Consider the following 25813-nt stretch of genomic DNA (forward strand, 5'->3'; position numbering starts at 1 on the left):
TGCTCACAGCGAGTCGGCTCGGACCGTGGACTGGCCGAGTGCCGTGGCAGGCCCCCTCATCTCGTCGCCAATGTAAAGATGGAGGGGGACACTCGTTTTTTCTTCAAGTAAGTTTTATTACAACGGGGCCCGCCGTGCCCATCCACTCAACTACGCCTCCAACGGTTGACTAGGTCACGCGAACCAAGCTCCGAAAGACACAGGGACAATGGTTCACGTGCCCTACATTCCAAAGACGCATCACTATAGTCTGCACCCGTGCTCCACTTCTACAGGGGTTCACCTCCAGGCCCCTCTGCTCCTGGCATCTATCACAGAGGACCGCACTGCGCTACACATCTTCTTGGGCTCCTGTAATTCTGTGCTCTGGTACCTGCGGTGAGCCACCAGGCCCATCTGCTCTTAACATTATCACTGCTCTTAACTGTCCACCGAGTGACCCAGCCTGCCTGCCCTCTGCTGCAACCGACTGTAGCCGCACTGCGGGCGCATCATTTCGCCCTCCATTCTACATACCACCCGTGACTGTCGCCCTGTCTGGCTCTCTGCTTGCAGCTGATCTCCAAAGGATCCCTCCACCCTCACCATCTCGCCCTCGGACACTCTGCTGCTCCAACCTTCACTCCACTGCCCAGACCCCCACTCAACTGCCGTGACTCCCCATTCTTCTTCTCTAAAACCTCACTCTCACCAGCCATCTCACCCTCCCTGTCCCCTCCGCTGAACCTGCAACAGCTCCTGAAACCAACAGCACTTACTCTCATCCCCTTCCTGTCATGCACTCTACCTGCCTTTCCTTCTGTCTGCCTGCCTCCCTCCATCTCCCTCCCCCTCTCCTTTTCCTCTTCCTTCACCTTCTGCTCATCCTCATGTCCTCGCCACTCTCTCACCACCCCCCCTGCCCATCCCTTCCCCCTCGCACAATCCCTTCTCGCTCTAATCTTATCCACCTCCCCACTGCCAATCCCTCCAGCATCATCAACATTGCCCTATGGAACGCCCGATCCATCTGCAACAGAGCCACTTCGGCCCTTGATCTCTTCTTCCGACTCAACCCTCACTTCCTTTGCATCACCGAGACTTGGATCCCCCTTCAATTCCACTGTTCCTGCATCTCTCTCCAACCCCTCTTCCTCCTCCTTTTATGTCCCATGCCCCTCAGGTCGCGGAGGCGGCGTCAGACTGATTTTTCACTCTAAATGTCTTTCCTCATCCCCTTTCTTATCTCTCCCTACCTTCTCCTCCTTTGAATTTCTCTTCATATCCTTCGCCTTGCTTCACCCGATATCCTTCTTAATCATTTACATACCTCCCGGCCCCCTCTCTTCCTTCTATGAAGACCTGGACCATCTTCTCTCTCTCATTTCTCCCTCCGCTACTCCTCTCTGTCCTTAGCGATTTTAACCTCCCCCTCTCAACCTCATCTGATCTCATTCTTCCCCTCTTCTCTCCTTACTTGACTCCAACCTCCTCTCTCCCCTGCCAAACCCACCCATCCACTCCTCTGGCTCCACTCTCGATCTCATCTTACTCTTCCTCCCCCGTATCGGCTCTTCCCAACTATCTCTCTGACCACGCCTTACGCTCCTTCTCCCTTACTCCTCCCCCCTCCTGATTGTCCTCCCCCTCTCGTTGTGATCTCCGCAACTTCAAGCCTTCTCTCTTCCTTGACTCCTGTTCTTCCTCCCTTCCCTCTCTCCCTGACTTCTCATCCCTCTCGGCCGATGACGCCCTCTCCTCACTGTCCTCCTCTATATCCTGCAGTCTTGACCAAAACTATCCTCTTACTTCCTTCTCACCATCTCACAAACCTTCCCAGCCCTGGCTCTCTTCTCACCTTCTGTCCATGCGTTGCTTCCTCTGTCGCCTCGAACAACACTGGCTCAAATACCCTTCTTTGACCAACCAATCCTCTTACTTCTCTTTTCACTCTCTCTATGACTCTTGCCTCACAAACTGCCAAGCGCTCCTACTATTCTAACCTCCTCCACTCACAAGCTTCTCACCCCCACCGTATCTTCCAGACCCCTTCTCGCCTTCTTTCCTCTCCTACTTCTGACCCTTCCACAAACTCTACCGTCTCTCCCTCTGACTTTGCCAACTTCTTCTCATCCAAAATTCTCTCCCTCCGCCAAAACATCCTCTCCTCTCCTTCCTTCTCCCCTCATTCCCCCTCCTCCTCTTCCACACCTGTTTACATGTCCACCTGCTCTCCTATCACCCCAGACTGCGTCTCACGTCTTCTGTCCAAAACACACCCTACCGCTGCCACCTCTGTTCTCATCCCCACCACCCTCATCCTCAAAGTCTATCCTCTCCTCATCCCCTACCTAACCACCTTCTTTCACATCTGTCTCTCCTCTGTTACCTTCCCTTCAGCCTTCAAACACGCTACCATCATCCCTATCCTGGAGAAACCCTCTGCTAGCCCTCTTCTTGCCTCCAACTTCAGACCAATCGCCCTTCTCCCCTTCATCTCAAAGCTCCTCGAGCGCCTAGCCCACTCTCAACTCTCAGCTTTCTTCTCCTCTCACTCCCTCCTCCCCACCTCTCAGTTTAGGGTTTCCGCCCTAAACACTCCACTGAGACTGCTCTCATTTATGTACTCAATTTGCTCCTCACCGCTCGATATGCTAAACAATCCTCAATTCTCATCCTCCTTGACCTCTTGGCGGCCTTTCACACAGTAGATCACCCCTTACTTCTTAGCACTCTGTCCTCCTTCGGCTTCAAAGGCTGTGTCCTCTCCTGGCTCTCCTCTTACCTCTCCACCCGATCCTTTACTGTCTCCTGGGGCGGCCGCATCTCCTCCAACTTCCCCCTGAACTATGGCGTTCCCCAGGGCTCCGTACTCGGACCTTTCCTTTTCTCTCTCTATACTTCCCTTCTCGCCCCCGTCATCTCTTCTTTCGGCATCTTCCTCCACATCTATGCGGATGATACCCAACTCTTTCTCTCCTTCTCTTTCTTCACTTCTGACCTCCACCACACTCTCTCTTCCTGCCTTACGGCCATAAAAATTGGATGTCATCCCATTTTCTTTACCTCAATACTGACAAGACTGAAGTGCTCTTCTTTCCTCCTAACACTCTCTCACCTTCCCCTCCTCCCTTCATCCACTTCCACCTTCCAATCTCCCCATCTCCCCATCTCGACCCATGCCCGCAACCTTGGCCTCCATATTGACTCCTCTCTCTCCTTCTCCAACCACATCTCTCTAACCTCTCGTGCCTGTCGGCACCACCTCTTCAACATCCGCAAGATCCGCTCCTCCCTCACCTTTCACACTTATAAACTCCTAATCTCCTCCCTTATTTTCTTCTGTCTCTTCTACTGCTCCTCTCTTCTCTTTGGACTCCCTGTCTCTCACCTGACTCCCCTAAAATCCATCTACCACCCCTCTATTTGCACTCTATGTCTTCTTCGACCTCGAGACTCTATTTCTATCTCACTCTCTCAACTATGCTGTCTCCCCTTCCTCTCACAATTGCAAATTTCAATTCCTCTGCCTTGTCTACAAATCTCTCCATGACCTTGCCCCCCCATCTGTCCTCCCTCCTCTCATTTTACTATCCCTCCTGCTCTCGCCGCTCAGCCGATCTCTACCTTCTCACTGTACCCCAAGCCCCTTGTGCCTCCTCACGCTTCTGCTCCTTTTAACTCTTGGCCCCCCTCCATTGGAACTCTCTACCTCTCTCTATCCGCTCCACCCCACCTACCCATCTTTCCGCTCCTCTCTGAAAGCCCTTCTTCTCCACTCCACCCTGACTCTCCTTCCCTACCTCTCACCCCCCTGCCTCCTCTTCCCTTCCCCTCCCCCTTCCCCCTCCTTCCGATGACCTCAAATTGGATAATGTAACCACCATAGTGTGTAGGAGGTCACCTGGGGGCTCCCCCCTTCCCTCACCTCCCTCCTTTCCCCTCCCTCCTCGGAGTAAATTGTTCTAAATACTCTATCACTGGTTTGTTTCACGTTTGTAAATTATGCTTCATTCATTACTGTACCTGTTGTTATTCTGTAAAGCGCTTTGGTGTAAAGCGCTATATTAACTTAATAAACAAACAATGTTTAATATGATATTATGGACTGAATCTGATAAATGTATTGTTTAAAGGAGATACAAATTTATCGTGGACTCAATTTAGCGTAATAGACTGAAAGGCTACAGATGGCGTAGCTATTTATCCAGATACGGCTATGTAGAACATTGTAAACTTTTCTTCAAGAATATGCTCAAAATAGATGTAGCGAATTGGTTGTTTTAGTGCTACCGCAACTAATGTGAATAACCTCCTAATGAATGTTCCGAAATTAGCAAAAAAGAACAGAAACATGTTGAGTTCTACGTTCTAGTATATTGTTTGACTAGAAAGAAGGAATAGACTCCATTATAGAGTGCGACAACTGAAAAACTGCACATGCTTCGAAAGTTGTCATTAATCAACTGTGTCTATGAACTTAACACTACCCTCCCTCTTCGAGCACTATTCTGTCACTTTTCGGTTTGTGTTTTATATTTGTACCGACAACAGAATATATTTTTGTCTTTTAGATTTATGACTTTTGAATAAATTAACATTCTTTCCTGTGATTATCTAGAGACTAATTGTACTATTTGGTCTAACTGTTGATAGATTTCCATTTTTGTTGAACCATCATTTTTCTTATTTTTGAAAAGTTTCCCCATCACATTTTTGTATAGAGTGAGGGCAAGCATAGGTTTAGACACAGACAGACTTTTAGTTTGGACTTTTAGACAACGACGGCCATTAGAAACATCAGTTCAGGGAATTATCAGGTATTACACCAACCCAGGAACCTTAGTAAATAAAGGTTTTCAAACCAACCCATTTTAGTCTGCGTCTCTCTTGATACCATGCCTGTCTCACAGATGTCTGATGTTGAACACTACCACCTTGTGTCTGCCTCTCATTTCTGACCCCTCAACACTATCTGCGGGAGAGTCACTTAGAGGAAGACAAACTCCAGAGGCACAGAAGAATACTAGATCAAAATAGTCTTGTAGTCACAATTTCCAAAGCTGCAACATACATACATGGCTTATTGCGTTATAGATGAAGAAATTCCACCTTACGCCAGTCAAACAAATGTGCCCCCCCTTTTCCAGTACTGAGACGAGGAAGAGGGATGGAGTAATGAGGATGACTAGAAGTGGTAAGCCAATGCTGTGTTCTAGTCTTTGGAAAGTGTTACACCGTGCCAGGAGTTTATAGATGACACCTCTGAGAGAACACCAGAATGAAAAGAGAGGCAGATGCTGGCTCTGTCAGTGACTTGTTCCGACGCCGGTCAGAACATAGAGGACAAGCAGACCGTCGGAAGCAGCGCTGAGTCTGACACAAACGGCGTGCAGGAGAGGCGAACCAAGGGAAGATTACTGCTTGAGGGCCCGGAGCAGCAAGAGCAGAGAAGGAGAGCAAAGCAAAAGTTTTCCGGCTCATGGGAAGTAAACTGAGTCAGCGTACCGAAGGCAGAGAAGGGAAGACACGAGGAACACCAAAGCCGCCTGGTAGACAGGGAGAAAGCGAACGGGTTACCAGAGCTCGAGTAGGTGAATGCTAGGTTGTGTTAAGTAATACCATTGAGAAGTTGATATGGAGGCAAGTAATATTAAAAAGGGTCGATGACCCAACGTTTCACAACAGGAATTGGTTCGAGTGCGAACAGTGCTGGAAAAGGGTCAAGGCCCCCATATCTGAAGGAAGAAGTGGAAGCAGAAAGTAACTGAAATGAGAAAGGGTCGGTGAGCCAATATTTACAAAAGTTTGTTTCATGGCTAACAAAGAAAGTAGTTGGAGAATGGAAAAGCCCTAGAAGATTAGTGAACCAGGCAAATAGTCTTGGGCTCAAACCCTCAGGAGAAATGAACTTTGTGAAACAGTGCGATATCCTGGCAGGAGAGTAAACCAGGGGAAGTGAACTTTGTGAAACAGTGTGACATCCCGCCAGGAGAGTAAACCAGGAGTGGGAAGGGAAGTGAACCTGAAGTTGGGAAAAGTGTCAAACCAATATACAAAAGTGAAGAAGTATACCTCTTTTTGAAATCAGTGACAAAGGAGTAAATATCCCAGCAGCATAGTACACCAGGGACATAAAGAGGAGCAATCAGTGCAGGGGGGGGGGGGGGGGGGTGGACGCGTGCCCCACCAGTGGAGCACGCACGGCTTCAGTGAAGGTCCTACCCCTACTGTGGGGAAATGAGAGCGGGGACCCGCAGCAGATGGTGAGCGGAGTCGCGGCTGGAAGCGGACTCTGCCGCGATCTGCAATCCGACAATGCAAGACGGAGCGGACCGTTGCATTAAGACGCCCTTTGATCAAAAAAGATTGGAGCAACGCGCGGCATCTGTGAAAGAAAGAAAGACTTTCAGCTTCCTGAATGTGGCTACTGTAGCTGGGAAATAAACGTTTAGTCCGTGCCCCAACACAGCGAAACGGACAGGAGCCTAAGCAGCGTGAGGCTAAGTGGAGATACAAAGAATCTCCTGCAACTATAGTGCAGTGACCGGTGCCTCTGACGAGGAAGAAGGGGCCCCAGAATGAATGCACACAAAGGGCAGGCAGAGCGCAAGGAGATGTACAGGGAAAGACACTTTGCATTTGCAGTTCATGAGACAGAAGAGATAGTTTCCCTGCAGTGCCATTGCCAAACAAAACATGTACTGGCAACACCCAGCGATCAGTGCATAGGTCAAGTGTGGGGGCTGTAACAGGACCTGAGACTCAGGGGGGAAAGTCAGCACTGGGACTGGGGGTGGCACGGCCAACCCGGGCGCATCCCTGCACAGGAGTCAAAACGGACAGGAAACCGGACCCATTACCGGACTGGGAAATTGAATGGAGGGGCGAGCTGGAGTGCAATATCACAAATGATGCAGTAGGGGAAGCGCTGCTAAGGACTCTTACACCAGAGTGGAACAAAGGCGGAGGAGACACACAGTGGAGCAGACGCCACAAGATTAAGTTCTGGTAGTCCGGAGATGGAAACAAATAAGTGACCCGAACATCGGTAGCCGGGACTGCACAAATACGAGAGCGGACATGGCATCTAAGGTGGGCAAAACCAGGGGGAAACCGGCAACTATGGAGGATTTTGCCAAATCGACGCAGAGTGTGGAAGTGGTGAGACCCAAGAAGCTGGACATGAAAGGTGAGGCGACCCCGGCACGAAATGATCAACAGATCCAGGATGCCATAGCAGAGCTGAAGACATCATGGGCATGCAAACTGGACAAAGCTATCGCGGAATTAAAGACCTCGCTGGAGCACAAAATAGACGCCGTCAGTGTGTATGTCAATCTACTACGACAAGATGTCAGGAAGCTGGCGGAGCGCACAAGTGCGCTGGAAAAGGATGTGGCGGGCACGTAGGAATAACATACGCATCGTAGGGCTCCCAGAAGGAGCAGAAGGCTCAGACCCGACAGACTATATCAAGAGCATTCTGCTGCAGGAGATAAGACGGGGGTGCTCTCACCCAGGGATTCGCCATGGAGAGGGCACACAGGGCCCAGTCCAGAAGGCCGCCTCCGGGGGTGCCTCCCCAGCCCCTCATCGCCAAGATATTGAACTACAAAGATAGGGAGAAGATACTTGAGAAGGAGGGACCATAAGCAGGGGATCCGCGACCATCACAGTGTATCCAGACTACACCTTTATGGTACAAAGACAGCGGTTGAGCTATGTATCCGTCAAGAGGAGGCTACGCAAGGCGGGCTATAAATACATGTTGCTATACCCTGCGAAATTGAAAGTGATGCACAACAACAAGGCGCATTTCTTCAAGACCCCGGAGGAAGCAACGGCATGGCTTGATGCTCGGAATTGCCCGGCAGGAGCAGATGACCAGACAGAGAGCAGACCGGATAAGTGAACGTGGGGGTTTCTGGGAAGTACTTTGGCCTGAGCGAGGGGGGATGTTATATAGGCAACGACATTGACTTTGGACTAGAATATGAAACATAATATGGGGAGCTTTAAAGTAAAGGCGCACCAAAGGCCACGAGATGTGGGAGAGTGTGGTAATCTGAAAGGTTGATGCAGGAGACCCGGTCGGAACATGTTCTCACCCCCAGTAGTTAGTTTAGTCGGGATACCAGTAGGGCTGTATCCCCCTGCAGAACCCTGAGTATTTGAGTGGTCTGAGGAAGGGACTAGATGCATTGTAGTCTGAGATCCAAAGGTGAAGCTGGGCAACAGTTTTGGGGGGGGGGGGGGGGGATTTGGGTGGAGGGAGGGGAGGGAGTTTAGAATGTTAAGGGGGAGCGAGCCTACAATCACAAACCACAAAGTAAGAAAAGGAGGGTGGGGGCAGAGACAGGTGGAGTAGGAAACGGGTAGAATGGGAGACCGGAGTATAGTGACTCGGAATGTGAGGGGGCTATATACTTATATTAAACAGAATAAGGTAATGACGTATCTGAAGAGACAAAAGATAGATATTGCACTGTTACAGGAAACTCATCTGAACAAAGAAAAGCAAGAGGTAGTAACGAGGAAATGGAAGGGGACAACCCTGGGGGCAACATACTCAACGTATGCCAGATGAGTCATTCCATCACAGTCATCATGCTTACTCTCTCCTATACACCATCATTCAACTAGAACACAGCAGTACTATGACACATTCAGTAAAGCTGTTCTCATACTAACATTACCCATCAAACTACCCATCATCCTAATAAAAACACAGATAGCTAGCACACACTGGCTAGTTTAGGCGTCGTCTCAGGCCTAACGCAGCCAGAACTCAGTCTGAATGTCCACCCTCCAGACTGAACACATTCAATTGGTCTCCTCAGCACCACACCTACCGTTAAGAAGCAGCTATCATACAACAACCACACCAGCTGACACATACCTAGTGCGCCCACGCACTTTACGACTTTCATAAGGTGCTATACAAATGAAAAATAACATAACATAACATGAATAGCGCCACATGTCCCGTTTAAGCTATTACAGTCCAACATAGAGAAAGATGGGAGGATGGTGTTAGAGTGATGGTAGAAAGTAAAGCACTGAACATCAAACGTCTATGCCCTGAATCAAGATACAACTGGTTATTAAAAAGAACCTATATGCCAAGATGAGCCCATATATGGATGGGGCAGTTATATGGGGGGGGCTTCAACTGCATCTTTGACCCGAGGTTAGATAGGTCAGACGAGAAGATCGGGAGGCCTGCCCCTGCAGCAAAGGCCCTGAATACCTAGTTAAATGATTTTAGGTTGGAGGATGTGTGGAGAATGCACCACCCACAAGATGGGGGATACCCACATTATTCCGCCCCACAGAACCTGCACACTAGATTGGATTATATGTTCATCGGATCAGAGGTAATGGAAACAATGACACAGGCAGAATATAACGCTATAGTCCTCTCGGACCATGCTCCGCTGGTAGTAACGTGGCAGATCTTACCTCCTAGGGCGAGAATCCCGACATGGAGACTCAGGGCCAAAGCACTGAAAGATACAGTGTTCAGAGAAGATCTGAGAAAAGACAGGAGTATTTTGAACAGAATACTGGCAGTGTAGAATCAGCAGGAACGTTGTGGGAGGCATTTAAGGTGGTAGCGAGGGGAGCAGCAATATCAAAATCGAAAGGGTTACAAGGCGGCATAATACGGGAATTGCAAAATGCAGAGAAGGAGTTAGAAACAAAAATGCGGGAGGGTACGGGTTCTCCTGAGGAAGCTGAGGCCATATGCCAATTACAGCAGGAATGCAGGGACCACTGGGAGAGACTGTGCAACCTAAACTACAGGAAATATGTGGAGAGACAGCATGCAGAGGGAGACAAGCTGGGCAGATAACTAGCATGGCTAAATGTTAGGGAGAATTCTCTGTTAAGGCTAATTTCCCAAACCTAGTGAGCCCCCCCAGCAGTTTTGCTGGATTTTTGGGGTTTATTTTTTTCTCCTGCTAAGAGTGAGACTCTTTTTCTCCCACTCTTAGGCATGATTTGAGTATGTCCTTTGACTGTAAATGTGTTTTATGGGCTATGGGGTCTTTTACTCCATAGGGCTTCATGTGTTTTTGGTATGTGTGCTACACAGCACCCTCAGTGCAGTAACACAGGGGTGTCATAGTGACCCCCAAGCATAGACTCCATACCCCGGGACTGACTACTGTCTCCCAGGGCATGTAAAGTCACCATTGGCTTTACTAGTCTCAAATTGTGAACAGAACCAGTACAAACCATCATATTGTACTGGTAGGGGTAATTCGATTGCCCCTGGGTCTGTTTTCCAAGGGGGCACTGTCCAGTCCCCCCTTGTTGAGTTTCTGGCTGGTGGCAGTGGATACCATGCAAAATATTCCACCAGAGTATTTCTTATGGGATTTTCCCATTGATTTTAAACGCACCACTTTTTGGTGCAATGTTAAAGATACCGCCAGGTTATTTATTTAATATTTATTCCCCGGGTTAGGTATTTTTGCCAGGACTCTGTTTTAAAATGGCGTTTGTGTTCGCGTCAGAAACTCTGACCCAAGTCGAGCCCTTTGTTCCACTTTTTGGCAGGCTTCTCCACAGAACCCCTCCAAATGGTGCCACCCTGTCTGGGGTCAACAGGATGTGTGGGAGGGGGATTAGGCACCCTGGACTGAGTTGCCTTGGCAACTCAAGTTGCACTCTTGTATGATTGGCCCAGTGGTGAGCCACCTGGCTCACCACTTAGCATGTTTGAGTGACAGCCTGGCTGATGAATGGGGGTTTTGCTGCATAAAAGCAGGGCTTTGGGGACTGGAACTTCAGAAGTTGCCACAGGACCTAAAGAATCCGAAGAGGGAGAAGCTGAGTCATCTACAAGGACGACACCACTGTTGGAGCCCTGCTGTACGAACTCACCACTTCCCCGACGACAGAGGAGATCTTCTTCCAGGAGAGTCTTCTTCCCTTTGAGCTGGTGGGACCAACCAGTTCACCTTTTTCGCCTTCCTGGATCGTCTCGTGGTCGAATCGCCCGTGCCAGACACCCCGGCGGCCGGATAGTCACGCTTCACCACTACCGCAAATAAAAGGGTAGTACCTTTTAATCAGGGAAACTCAGTGGCTGGTTTCTTCCCTGGCAGTGCAATGACTTCCAGCTTTCCTCCTCGTCGAGATCATCTCTTCCTCTGGTTTGAAGCCATGACTTGCATCCGCTGCCAGGAACAACTGCCCCCGCTGGAGCTTCCTCACCATTTCAGGTACTGTGTCCCGCCTGGTCTCCCTTGCAACAGATTGTCCAAGGTGTCCTGTAAATCCTTGACTCTCTAACTGGGTTGACCTCAGACCTGCTAACTTTGCCTTTCTGAACTGATCCAACCTCTTTTTGACTTTTCTGCAAAGACTTTCATTTCCACTGTGTGATCTTGGGCACATTCCACCTTGCTCTCTCCAAAAGTGGGCCTGGCATATGAACTTTTTGCTCTACAGTAGACCCTGCCTTTCTTGACTTGCTGTGGTTTCTTAAAAGTGTTGGTACTGTGTTATTTTCCCACTCTGTCTTTTCTCTCCCTTTTTAGACAAATTATTGGAGTGCCATCTACGGTTACGCGCTCACCTCTGTTTTGCTAAATAAGTGGTGACTTAACTTAGACTTGTCGAATAATTAACTAGGGAGGTGTATATACTTATAGTGACTGTGTTTGAACTTGCTTGATATATTAGTGCCAGTGTATTTTCATAAGTGTGTTTTTAAATAAATAATTATATACTTTTATACCAAAGCTCTGGTCAGTGTTTGCTTGTTCTACTGTATTTTTAGCTCTATTGTGTATACTCTATATACTGCCTAACTCTTCTTGAGAGAAGTCTGACTGCTCAGTGCTAGGGAGAATTCTCTGTTTAGGCTGAATTTCCTAACCTAGTGAGTCCCCAGCAGCTTTGCTGGATTTTTGGGGTTTATTTTTTTCTCCTGCCAAGAGTGAGACTCTTTCACCCTCACTCTTGGACATGATTTGAGTGTGTTTCTTTGAATCTAGATGTGTTTAATGGGCTATGGGGTCTTTTACTCCATAGGGCTTCATGTGTTTTTGTGATGTGTGTTACACAGCACCCTCCGTGTAGTAATACCGGGGTGTCATAGTGACCCCCCAGTATAGACTCCATACCCTGGGACTGACTACTGTCTCCCAGGGTATCTAAAGTCACCATTGACTTTACTAGTCTTAAATTCTGAACAGAACCAGTACAAACCATCATATTGTGGACGTACTGGCTGGGGCAATTCAATTGCCCCGGGGTCTGTTAGTCGAGGGGGCACGTCTCCGTCCCCCCTGATCGAGTTTTGGCTGGTGGCAGTGGATACTACTTTTTATATTCAACCGCGAATATTTTCCTATGGGATTTCCCATTGTTTTAGGCTACTATCTTTATTTAATTATTTACGGTAGCCTCGAACATACCGCCGTTTTTTTTAATTAATATTAATTCTCCGGTTGGTGTTTTTTGCCAAAACTTGATTCTAAAATGACGTTTGTGTTCTCTTCTGTGACTCCAACCCAAGTCGAGCCCTTTGTTCCACTTTTTGGCGGGCTTCTCCACAGAAGCCCTCCAAAGTGGTGCCACTCTGTCTGGGGTACTTAGGAGGGGTGGAGGGAAATGTAGGCACCCTGGACTGAGTTGCCTAGGCAACTCAAGTCGCACTCCATCCTGATTGGCCCAAGTGGTGAGCCGACCGGCTTACCACTTAGCATGTTTGAGTGACAGCTAGGCTGAGTGAATCTGGGTTTGCTGCATAAAAGCAGGGCTTTGGGGACTGGAACTTCAGAAGTCGCCACAGGACCCAAGAATCCGACGAGGGAGAAGCTGAGCCGACCTGCCACGACACCACCACCGGTGGAGCCCTGCTGGACCGCCTCACCACTTTTCCCAACGACAGAGGAGATCTCCCGCCGGAGAGTCTTCTTCCTTTGACTGGTGGGGATAACCAGTTTCACCATCTTTTCGCCTTCCCGACGTACCTCATGGCCGCCTTGCCCGTGCCAAGCACCCCGGCAACCGGGATACCACGTTTTACCACGACCGCGAAACAAAGGTACCACCTTTAACCGGAAAACTCTGCGGCTGGTTTCTGCCCTGGTAGTACAACGACCTTCATCTTTCCTCCAAGTCGAGATCTTCTCTTCCCCTGGAGGACGACCGCAACTTGCACCCACTACCAGGAACAACTGCCACCGCTGGAGGATCCTTCCCACTTAAGGTACCGTGTCCCGCCTGGCTTCCCTTGCTACCGACTGTACGGGGTAGATTTAGCCCCTGGCTTTCGAACCTGGGTTAGCCTGGGACACCCTGGCTAAACTTTCCGAAAGCCTCTCTAAACTCTTTTTGAACCCTCTGCAAGACTTTCTAAGCCTAGTGTAACTGTGTGATCTTGAGCGCATTTGTGCTCTGCTCTCTCTAAGAGTGGGCCCAGCCTTTGGACTTTGGCTCACCAGAGACTTTTGCTCTTCTGCCTTGCTTATAGTGTTCCTGAATCTTAGAGTGGTGTACCTTTCCATATTCTGTTTTTTTCCCCTCCCTTTCTCACAAACTTATTGGAGTGCAATCTAGTTAAGCGCTCACCTCTGTATGAAAATAAGTGGTGTTTTACTGTGACTTATCTGATAAGGGAAAGGGGTGTATATATTACACTAGTAACTGTGTTTAGAATATTTTACAATAAGAGTGCTGGAGTGTTTCAAACTGTGTTTTTAAATAAATAATTATATACTTTGATACCAAAGCTCTGGTCAGTGTTTGCTTGTACTATTGTATCTGAGTGCCTATTGTGTATACTCTGCATACTGCCTAACTCTTCTTGAGGGAAGTCTGACTGCTCAGCCACAGCTACCAGGTAAATCAGGGTGGTACAGACTGCTACCAAGTGGGTTTACTGCCAACACCTGTAGTCTTAAATCTTTTGCAGTGGTCCCTAAGGGAACTGCACAGGTTTCTGCCTAAAACTCAGCCACAGCTACCAAGTAAATCTGGGTGGTGCAGGCTGCTACCAATTGGATTTACTGCTTACTCCTGTAGTCTTAAACTTTTTGCAGTGGTCCCGAAGGGAACTGCACAGATTTCTGCCTAACACTAAATAAGAGTGAAACCCCCAGACTTGCAATTAGAGCAATGAAAGGGGCAGATGGCCAGACACAGGATACTCAGTAAGGAGTGAACAAATGTTTTTTTTGAATACTATAAGAAACCGTATGCAGATATCACTGAAGGGGAAGAATTAGATGTGCTAGAAGCATTAACAGAGATTGATCTGTCCAAACTTGATGCAACAGAAAGGAAGAACCTAGAGGCTCCAGTGACGTTAGAAGAGCTAGAACAAGTGATTAAGACACTACCTACCAACAAGGCCATAGGGGCAGATGGACTTGAACCTTTATGAACCTTGGGCATTAACTAAGGGTTAGCACTACCCTGGACTTGTGGAAAACCGAGTAGGGAGGCTTACAGGAAAAAGACTCAATTTCACCTACATGTGTTGCTGAGTTAATGGCAACCAACAAAGTAGTCTTCATGGACAGGGACTTGAGAGAGGCTTTATGCAGTGGCTCAAAGGGAGGGCACATGAGCTTGGAGAGGATGACATTAAACTCCCAGGCTGAGGAAAGTCGCCGGACAGGCGGCAAGGAACAGAACAGCCCTTTAAGGAACTCTGTCACCAAGCTGTGCAACCACAAAGGTGTGGAAGAGGAATGAGTATTGCGTGAGAAAGCCATAAGGTGCACTTTGAAGAAGGAATGCACCAGATCCGCCATAGCCAGGGATGGCAGATATAGTAGGACATCTTTAGGTTGTACGTTAGAAGGGTCAGGGCCCTGACCCACACACCAGCAGAAAAAAGCTTTCCATTTTCTCATGTAAAAGGCAAGCATGGAAGAAGAGCAATCACTCGCCAGAATGTCCTACCATTCTTGCGGTAGCGCAATATTACCGAATTCTAGGAGCATAGGGGCCAGGCCGTCAGATTCAGTGATGGCGGATCGTGGTTCAACACTGCGCCATCGCTCCTGGACAGAAGATCGCACAGAGAAGGCAGCTTCATCGGCAGGGTGGAAGACAGGCTGAGGAGGTCAGAGTACCAGAACTGTCTCAGCGAGGCTTGGGCTACCAAGAAAAGCCTGCACTGATGTTGTCTGAAAACATTTAACACCTGAGACACCAAGGGGAATCAGAGGAAAGCCATCAGGAACTTTCCCTCACAGAAGACCGTGGAGGCATCCACCAGGCTCGCTGGGTCATGGAACCTGCTGGCAAAGGCCACACAAGTCTTGTTGCCATGGATGGCGAAGAGGTCGATGTCCGCTGTGCCCCATTGATGGAAAATTAGGCAGATATGAGCCTTGGGAAGGGAAACCGTTGTGTTCTGAACACCTGGCAGGTGGAAAGGAATGAGGAACATGTTCTGATCCAATGCCCGGCGCCACAGGGCCTGGGCCTTCGCTGACAGGGAGAGCGATCTGGTGCCCCCTTGCATGAGGATCTAGAACATTGTGGTGGTGTTGTCGGTGAAATTCCAGATAACCTGGACATGAAATTGTGGTAGGAAGGATTTAGGGGCCAACACAATGCCCACAGTTCCAAAAGATTGATATGAAGAGTCTTCTATTCCTGTGTCTAGAGTCCTCTGGCATGCAGTTTCCCTGTATGCACACCCCAGCCCTCCAGCCTTCCTTTCTGAGAGTGACTTGCTAAGTCAGGCAAAAAAAAGCACCCTGAACGTGAAGGACCGACGACCAGCGTTGAAGTGTAGCATCAAAAGAATCTTGTCCTCCCAGGATCCCAAGGACTGCTGCTACCATGCATAGAGGAACTCCTGGAGAGGCCACATGCAGAGCCTGCAATGCTGAAGTAGAGGAAGAGGGACATCATGAGACGGACCAAGGCAGTCGTCACCCGGGAGAGTTAGAGAACCAGGGCAAGAACAGACCGTACTGTGAAAAACCAAAGGTTGTTTCACCACCTAGTCCCCAGGGATCCCATACTAAGGTGGCCAGGGAAAGGCCATCGCTTTTGGATCCTGACCCTTGGGGTGGGCAAGCGAGGGAGGATCACCTGGGTAGAGTTTCCTGGGGCAGTGGGGAAGAAACACCTGATGGCGAGACATGGTATCTCCCTATTTCCACAACCCATCTAACCCCTATCCCTACTTACTTTATGGAGAACTACAGCTCCTAAACTTCCTCCCCGTGTTACATTGGCAACACTACTGAGCTGAGGAAGATGAGGAATAAGGTCGGGCAATCAGTGAAAGAGAGGTCAAAGTGATCATGCAGAGGTCTATGTAAAATCCTTGCAGTTTCGAAAGTCTTCGACAGTGAAAAGACTCCTGGGACAAAACTTGGGGAAAGGAACCCCCACGAGGTGAAAGACAGGCTCGAGCCCAGCATAAGGAAGCCTTTACAGTAAAGGTCAAAAGTCGAACAGTATATTTATGACGAGGCGGACGAAGTCTAAGGAAGTGATTGAACTACTAGAATCTTGAAGCCCAAGCCTGAACTGTTAACCTGTACAAGTAAGCCAAAGTGTGCAAGACTGAAAGAACGAAAGAACTGTACCATCCACCTATACTTTGTAGGAAACTCTCTAGACACCGTGGTGCTGAACGTGGGGAAGGGAGTTGTAATTTAAAGCCATTGTGACATTTCTATTGAGACACTATTTTCCGTTTGCATTTCCTTAACACATTTTTAGAAGGAGAGTAAGGGTAGGTTTTCTCAGTATAGGCCTTTTATGTTGACTATACTGACTGGGACTGTTTGTTATTTACTTAATAGTTGAGATTACTTCCATTCTAGAGTTAGGGCCAGTTAGAAATTCTACAAACCCAGCCAAATTACCCAATAAAGGTTTTCTAAACTTGTATCCATTGTGTCTGTGTCTATTATTGATACCATGCCTTCCGTACAGTACTCTCTCCTCCAAGACGACGACTATGCAAGAATTTATGTCCAGATGAGCTCCCAATTAGAGTGCGTGCTGAGATGGGGTCTGACAGGATTTTGCAAAGTGAACAGGGAATCCTAGTGACTAAGCACAGAATAGTCCTTTCAGTATGGCGGGTAGTCAGTCATCAACGTAAGGGTGTGCCAGAGTGACAAGGGTGCGCCACCACTGGGACAAGGCATTTGGTGAATACCCTCAAGGCTGAACGAAGGCAGGGCCTTGAACTGGAAATGGCGACCTGCCACCATGGAGCGCAGGTAATTGCAGTGCTTCTGATGCTTTGGGAAGTGGAAATACGCATCGTCTAGATCTAAGGATGCAAGGAATTCCTGCTCCTGCAGCTAGACAAGACATGCTGCTGCGTCACCATCCTGGAGGTTTGTGGTCCTTGTTGAGGATACAGATGTCGAAGAGGGGCCTGCAGACGTTTTTGACCAGGAAGTGTCTATAGTACACTCCCTGTCCCCATTGACATAATGGGACCCGTTTGAAAGCCCGCTTTGGCAGGAGTGATCTTCTTTTCTCTAGTAGTAAGGATACATGCTTCTCAACCTTAAGTAAAGGAGGGATGAATTGTGGGCGGTCTCTTGACAAACTCCAGCTATGACCCTGCTGGATGAGGGATAACGCCCATCCATCCGTGGTGATGACATGCCACTGGACGACAAATTGGCAATGCCTCCCTCCCACTGGGGTCTTAAACTGGGGGGCTGTCCACGAGACAGGTCAGGTTTGTTTGGTTGAATGACTCCAGGATGTGAGGAGCTGCTGCATAGTTACCCAAGAGCATGGGGTGTTTAGCTCCTGCAGGGGGCTAACGCTTCATTTCCTGGAGGATGCTGCCATTCTGAGCGCCGGAGCCCTACGCCAGGCCCCCTTCATCTGCTTGAACTGCTCCCAGGCACACCGGGGCGAAGCCCGCGGGAACCTAAGGGTGTGGGGTGTTTAGCTCCAGCAGGGGGGTTACTGCTTAATTTCCTGGAGGCTGCCGTCATCCTGAGTGCCGGAGTGCTTGGCCACGCCCCCTTCACCTACTTGAACTGCTCCTAGGCCTGCCAGGGCCGAAGCCCGCAGGGACCCAAGGACGCAGGGCGTTTAGCTCCCGTAGGGGTGTTCAGCAAGCAAAGGGGCAGCTTGCCACCGCCGTACCTATGCAAACATTTTGGCTCATAGGCCCCAGAATACCAAGGAAAGGTGAGGAGCGAGGAGTAAGGGGGAGGGAGTGGCGTGCAATCTGTTTTCCATAACAAAGTCTACACTCCCACATGTTGTCCTGGCATCTTTCCCTGCCCTCCTCCTCCCGCATAGACATGACAACGATTGCAGTGGCCACAGACGTCGTAAGCTCCTCCACCCTCACCCCTGCAAAATATGCCTAAACTTTGTCCTGCAAAAAGCAAAATTCTATCTAGGAAACAGAAGCTACTGACTCTGACCTCCCAGATATAACTGATACCAAGCCCAGAGACAATAGTTCAGTAATAATTACGGGGGACGCCTACAAGCTGATCAACCATTTTCTGGTAAGTGCCCCGATCACTCTGGGGAAAAATGCTGGAATTGCTGCTGATGACGTCGTTCACAACATAGAGTTCAATGGAGAAGGAAATCCTGGTTGGCATGCCCTAAAGAGAGCAAACAACTATGCTGCAATGACATGTACTCAAAATGATGTGGTCGGCCGTGGATGTTTCTTTGGGAACTCATGAACTACCATCTGCACTAGCATTGCTGCCCACTAATGCATCCGCCTTCCCTTCCTCCCTCCCCTTTACCACCGCATGTCGTCCTCAGAAGAGCCATTCTGAGATTCCAGAGAACCTGCCCCAAGCAAAGTGCCCTCCAAAAACAGACAATCTAGTCCATGCTGCATCTGCAGTCATTTTTCCGTAGTTAAGTGCGGTACCCACTAACTCTAACATAACATCCAGCCCCCTTGGAAAAGTTCCACATGCGAAGAGGCCTTTGCCTCTGTGGATTAATTCCTTCAGTATCATGGAAGACCCTGTCCAACAAGCAGCTGATGCTTGTGGTCCACGGACTAGTTCCCCCAGAAGCCTTTCCCATCTCCCCTTTGGCTTCTATCCCTGAGGAAACAGCCCAGGGCTGCAACTGCCCACTGGTTATGTCCGAACTGGCGTATAAAGAAACTGTTGATATTGATCCGGCAAAATTACTCAGGTACCAGAAGAGGTCCCCCGGGGAGATCAACATCCAAGTAATGTCATCCACAAAAGGGGTCCTGAATCAGTTGGGAAGGAAATTCCCGGTGCCCCTGTTCAACGGGAACGATTTCATGGTATTTACTGAAGCTGTCATCGTAAAGTGGTCCCTGGGCCTAGTAGATGCAGGCACAAGCCCCATAACCCACTCCACCCAAGTCCCCCCAGGCTGATGTCGATCCACTGTGGGGCTAAAGGGGAGTCTGTTCAAGGGGGCCTTCCCTAATCTGTGGGGCAGTAACTCATGGGGAGGAGCCAATGAAGGCTGGCATAGAGTAACCTTAGACCTACCCTCTGGCAGTGTATCAAACCGCCACATCCCCAAGTGGCAAAATCTGCATGCCTGTGTTCTGGAGTGTCCAAACAAGAGGGGGTCCCAAAGGAAGGGCATAGTATTTATGCACATCCTTCCCATAGGTTCTCATAACAAACTTGACCCCAGAGATTCTTTGACACACAAATGCACCCATTGGCTGAGAACTGTATACGGATACCGCTCCCTGATCAGAGAGGACATTGTAAGCACTAAAAGACAGTACTATGGGGAGGGCAGTCCTTATGCCCTTATCTGCATTGAATGAAGGAATCCTAGAATGGTCATTGATCTGCTTGGAATTGGCCTGAGATGTCGCCCAAAGCCCAATAGCCTGATTACAATCAGCGCTTCGCCCTTCTATAGGTCTGCACACCGCATAAGATTTACGCTCCCCTTGGGACCTGGGCCACTTCCCCCAATACTCTCTGGATCCAAATCAGTCCCCTTAGGAACTAGAGTTGCAGGGCCCACAAATGGATGCTGTAGTGCCCCCAAAGCGCATAAATGTGTGCCCTATGTACAGGGCTAGCTGTGAATTGTACAGGCTGGGGACAGATACTATGTAAACTTCTATACCGAGCCATGGAGGACCCCTTTGGCTCCAGTCACTTTCTTGTATAATGTATGGATTGATGATTATGATGTATATGTGAACTTTGATGGGTTTATGGCCGAATAAAGTTAAGTTAGTTTCCCCGGAAATAATGGGACTTTGTCTTATAGCTGTCCAACGCTGAGTAGGTCTGGGACCGTTATGATGGGGACCATTATGAGGGCCTGTAGTCCCTTTATTTTCTTCAGAAAAGGATTTTCAAGATCGAAAGGAATGGCAGCATTGCTGCACCGTGCCGAGTGAATGTGCTGTCTCATTGTCCACCTTTATGGTTTGCAGAGTGTCATCCACCTTCTTGCCAAACAAATCAACGCCATTAAAGCGCATGTCTACCACCTTCGCTTGAACTTCTGGATGGAAGTTGGTAGCCTTAAGTCAGCCTTGTCTGCGTACGACAGCACCGTTACCCAGTTGTATGACGTCAGTGTCTGGAATATCAACTGACACGGATATTCAGATGCAGCCTTACACTCCCGAAACATGGTGAAAGGGAATTGTACGATCGGACTGAAAAAAAGGTCCGACTGTACAAAAAGATCGAAAATGCATACCACCAAAGGTCTGAACACCTCTGTGTGGTGTAGTGAGCGAGATGTTGGGGACAGCCCCGCAGCACACCCGAGAAAAAAAGAAAAGAAAAAAACGGGGGCTGGCTGCGAGGGTGTCCCCGCAACTCCCTGCTCACTATACTTTACAGTATAGTGAGCGGGGGTAACCCCTGCAGCTGCCTGTAAAAATAAATAAATAATAAAAAAGACTGGTTCCCGATCACGGAAGTGAAAGGGAACCGGCCCCACAGGGACACAGCGTGAAGAAAAGGTAAGTAGGGTATGTTTATGTTGGGGATGTGGGTGGGGGGGGGGGTCGTGGGTGTGGGTAGGACAGAGTATGGAGAGGAAGGATTGGCGGAGCGTTTACGGGTTGCTGCGAACACCACAGAGTCCGGGCTGGGTTGTGATCGGAGGCATTTAGGTGCAGAATCTGGGACATTGTACTTCTTATGAAACCTCTCCTTTTTAGGAAACGCAGAGGATGGATTGGTCATGGTCAACAGGCCATCCTTCCCATGTGTTTTCCTGCCGTTGAATAATAGCGACAACAAATTTCCTGGGTTGCTCTCGGCACTGGTAGAGGAAAGAACTAAGCCAGCATTTTTGTGGCTCTTCACATCAGAGCTTGAAGAAGGAGGTGGTGATGATGATGGTGATGGTGGTGGTGGGGGGGGGGGAATAGTGTTCTGCCCTTGTGATACGTCATCCTCTGATTCAGTGTCTGTAAGGTTGAGCACAGAGACAGGTGGCAGCAGGTCCGTGGGAGGATGAGCAGGTGCACTTGATGAGGAGGTGCAATGAATGACCCATATGGGTATTTGTGTTGAGGCCTAGATGGACCTGACAACCTTTGTTGTAGCTCTGTCAACAAGGACTACAGAGTGGTCAAAATGTCCAATGGAGAGGTCTCTAGGAAGTACCTTAAGGAGTATGAACTCGACTGGGAGACAGACCAGCTGGAATTGCAAGAGGAAGTCCTACTGGCACCGGAACGTTTTAGGGAGAGGCATTGCCTACCTGGAACTAGAATATACACCTTGCATGTCGTAATCAGAAAAATCTCCTTCTGGTTCCTCAAAGTCGGCGTCAGGGGAGCCCTGAATAATATCCTCTGGCGGAATCGCGTACAGACTCGGAACAGCAGGAGTCACACCACGGGCCAGAGGAAAATGGCATGGAGGCCTGCGTAAGGCTGCCAGTGCTGAAGGCGAATGCAGGGCGCATGCCACGGACAACGAGGAGGTGTTAATTATTGACTAATCGTACGATTGCTGGTACAGAGACTTAGTAGTCGACAAGATTGTCAATGGTGTGGTATGTTTGATCTTGTGGATCATCAACAGAGTTGTGGATGAAGACTTGCCTCGAACCGTCGATCAAGTCGTGGATGTTGAGTTGCCCTGGGGTGTTGATGGAGTCCTAGACGGGGAAGTAGATCAGACATGCATAGCCATCGTCGACAAAGATGCAGAGGTAGAGGTCAACGCTGCAGCTGATGCCAATGCCATGGCATCCCTTGCAGAGGTTGCGTAGACCTTTTTGCATTTCTCCCACAAAAAGTATCCTTGTGTGATCTCGACCTCTTGGAATAGGAAGTATGTTAGATGGAACTAGTTACTAACCTGTAACTCCTGTTCTCCAGTATTGGTATGTTTCATGGATTCACATGCTCATGAATATTCCCTGTCGTCAGGCTGAGAATCCTCAATAATATTAAAGCAGTTTTGCTTTAAAACTTAAAAACTGGTTGGCACTTATATAGCCTATCAATGTGACTTTGGATCATACAGCCCCAGCCAATTACATCAGTCCTCTTTAGCTCCATCCCTGGTGGCCATCTTCAGATTTCTTTTAAAACTGTCTTTATTGTTTTACAATCAAAAGCAAAAAAGAAAAAGAAAAACTTCAACAGGACACCCATTACCCCAAGAGTGCTACCCCCTTCCATGGCCCTCCCATCCCACTCCCAATGACATGACCAGTGCAAGATTACATCTGAGGCATTGTTTGATATCACACCAATAGAGCATCCAAGCTGGTTGTTGCAGGGGGGACTATACGCCCTTGTAATCGCACTGGGGAGGGGGGGCAACCATGGGGATGCCATTATGTCAGTTTCAAGGGGGGGACACTGGAGATAGTGTTGCAAGGCTACGTCCATTTGGTATTGTCTAAAAGGGGGCCAATAGGCAAAAGGGTGACTGGTAGAGGGGAGAGAAGAGGCGCATTTGGACTCCCTTCGTTCATGCTTTCCCGCCATCTTGTAAATGTGGGAGGATTGGGCTTCCCCCATGAACTTGCCACCAAATACCTGGCTATCCCTGAGGCCATCCCCAGTAGGTTTTTTTCGGTGCGGGTTACTCTCTCAAGCAGTGCCAGTAGCCAGAGTTTTGGTTAATACTCCAGTGTTGAGGGCAGCACCTCTACCATTGCTCTTATGTCCTCCCAAAAAGATCTTAAGCTGAGGCACGACCAGGCAACATGAATAAAGTCAGCCAGTTCGGTGCCGCATCTTTTACAGGCAGATGACCTCTCGGGGAAGAATCTTCTCAGTTTAAGGGGGGAGTAGTAGACTTGATGTAAGAATTTATAATGTATTGTCTATGGTGACAGTTGAATGATATATAGAGGGTTTGCATGCAGACAAGTTTCCATTGGTTTTCGCTCAGTGACTCCCCTGGCGATGTCTCCCACGTGGTCTTCTAGGCCAGGCTCTTCACCTCCCTCCCACTTCTAGCAAGTTTATAAATAGTTGAGACCAGTTTACCGGTAGCTAGAGGATTGATCATATACTGTTGTGCCGGATGCAGGGTTGGGGCCTACGGGAAATCGGGCCACTTGGTCTTCAGTATTCCCCCGAGTCTATAATAGTGAAGCAATGTTACTGCATTGTGTTCTCCCCTCGATTTTAGCTCCACCCATAGCACTAAGCGTCCGTCTTATGTCAGATCGACCAGGGACCGTACTCCCAGTTTGTTTAATTGATCTTTAAAGGATCTTTCATGTGTGAGCGGGATCCCCACTATATTGTATATCGGGAGGTCCGTTAGGTAATGGGGGGATGATCCTAGTAGTTGACTAATCTGCTCCCAGGCTCTGCATGTCACAGCTATGGGTTGAATCTCTTACCTCTGAGTCGGTTCCCTGTTACCCCAGATGAAACCCATCGCATCATCAGGGTTAGTGATAACTTTAGCTAGATGGGAGTGGGGGGAGGGGTGTTCCACCCAGCTATATATTGCACTTGGGCTGCCAAGTAGTAGAAGTATATATCAGGGTATTCCAGGCCGCCGTGTTCATATCTTCAGATTTGTAAGCGCACGTAACGTGGCATTAAAAACCAAGAAGATGGCCAGAGGAGGAGGAGGGAGGGTCGTTTGTGAATCCATGAATGATGATAATGCAGGAGAACAGGAGTTACAAGTAAGTAACTTGTTCCTTCTCTAGCATTGGATCTTTCATGCATTCATATGCTCATGAACAAGATTGCACAGCAGTAAATATAAACAACCAATGGGAGGCGGTACAGCTCTACAGAAGCAATGGGAACTCACCTCTGGAACACTCACCTCAAATAAACAGGTTGCGAAGCACTGCCTAGCTGACAGAGGACTCCTCTCTGGAATCCCTGTCAATGCAGCAAAATCTTGTGCGCCCCACCACAGACCCTTGGCTCTCCCCACCCTGCTCCCACCACTATCCCATGGCTCCCACTCATCCTGCTCCCATCACAGTCCCAGGGCCAGTGACGGCTGCTGAATTTTTTTAAGCGGATGGGCATACATATTTCCTCAAGATATGCCATAGCAACAAAGAGCCTGAAACAATAATGGAGGGATCTGGAGGTTCCCCCTCACCCCTCTGAGAATTGTTTTAAATAATGGGTTAAAATGTTGCATTTTAGAGTAGACTTTTAAAAAAAATTGGGTAAAAAGCCTAACAGTTTGCAATTGGCGCTGGGGCAGGCATGATATTTTTTACTAAACATCTACAATAGATGTCCAGCAAAAAGATTTCATCCCTGTCCCCTGGGCCCCACAGTGCCTAACACAATCAACATGATTATGTGTATATGCAAGGCGCAGGGGGCCCAGGGGTCAGGCAGGATATTTTTGACTAGACATCCATGATAGATGTCCAGTAAAAAAATAAAAATAAAAAATAAAAAAATAAAAAAAACCATCCCTGCCTCCTGGGCTCCACAGCGCCTCAGAAGGAGAGCTGATTTTGGCAGGTGGGTAGGGGGATTGTGCAACCAAGGCATTTTTAAAATGCCATTGTTGTACAGCGCTCCACCCCCACTTGCCAAAATCCGCCCCACGGACCAACACAAACACACACACATTCACACAGCAAGCACTTGATCATTCACATGAGCACCCATCATCATACACTCATTCATAACAAAAGCATACATGAACAAAAATAAATGAACATAAACGTACCTTCTGCCCCGGTCATGAAGTTTCCTCCCCAGTGACCCAGCTCCTGCATCATGAACAGGAATCGGGAAGAAAGAGCTTCCTGGTTCCTCCACATGTGTGCAGGGGCCTGCGTGTAGGTGCTGGAATGCCCTGCTCCAGGCTGCTCTGTCCGTATGTTCAAGGAGTTGCAGGAGCTCCCCCTCGCACATACAGATATGCAGTTCCCCAGCCAGCATTTCCAATGAGCTATACCAGGCTTGTGAAGCAAAAACGCCCCCAGTCTTGCATGGCTCAGTGAGCATGTGCGGCTGGGGAACTGAACTGTCAAAGGGACAGTTTTGAAACAGTGTTTCCCTTTGACAGTTCAGCCAGCCCAGGAGCACTCCCTCAGCTGGAAAAAGCAGCTGAAGGAGTGCTCAGTGTTTCACTGGGCTGGCTCCTCGGCTCCACCATAATGGGCAAGTGGGCCACTGGGTCGATGCCCCCTTGCCCATTATGGATGAGCCGCTCAGACTGCCCTATAGGGCAATAGGGCAAAGCCCGAACCAAAAACGCAAAAGGCAAGTGTGGGCAAGTTTGAGTTACTTCATTATGCAGTTAGTAGTTTTGACCATTGTTGCTGAATAAATAATCCTTAAATATCACAATTTGCTTACATTTTAACAAAAAACATCCCCTTGGGTACTATTCAAACTGTCTGTCATTAAAGAAATTAATTGCCATTTGCAATGGTGGGC

At 48.7% G+C, this 25813-nt stretch overlaps 1 protein-coding gene across 1 annotated transcript in view; it reads right to left on the bottom strand.

Annotated features, from left to right (window-relative positions):
- The window catches only part of PRKDC (protein kinase, DNA-activated, catalytic subunit), a 3362625-nt gene that overhangs the window by 1581484 nt on the left and 1755328 nt on the right, over positions 1 to 25813 (bottom strand). The gene's annotated exons all lie outside the window — the stretch shown is intronic.

This window comes from Ambystoma mexicanum, chromosome 5q (assembly GCF_040938575.1).
Source record: "Ambystoma mexicanum isolate Mex_15411 chromosome 5q, UKY_AmexF1_1, whole genome shotgun sequence".
NCBI lineage: Eukaryota > Metazoa > Chordata > Amphibia > Caudata > Ambystomatidae > Ambystoma > Ambystoma mexicanum.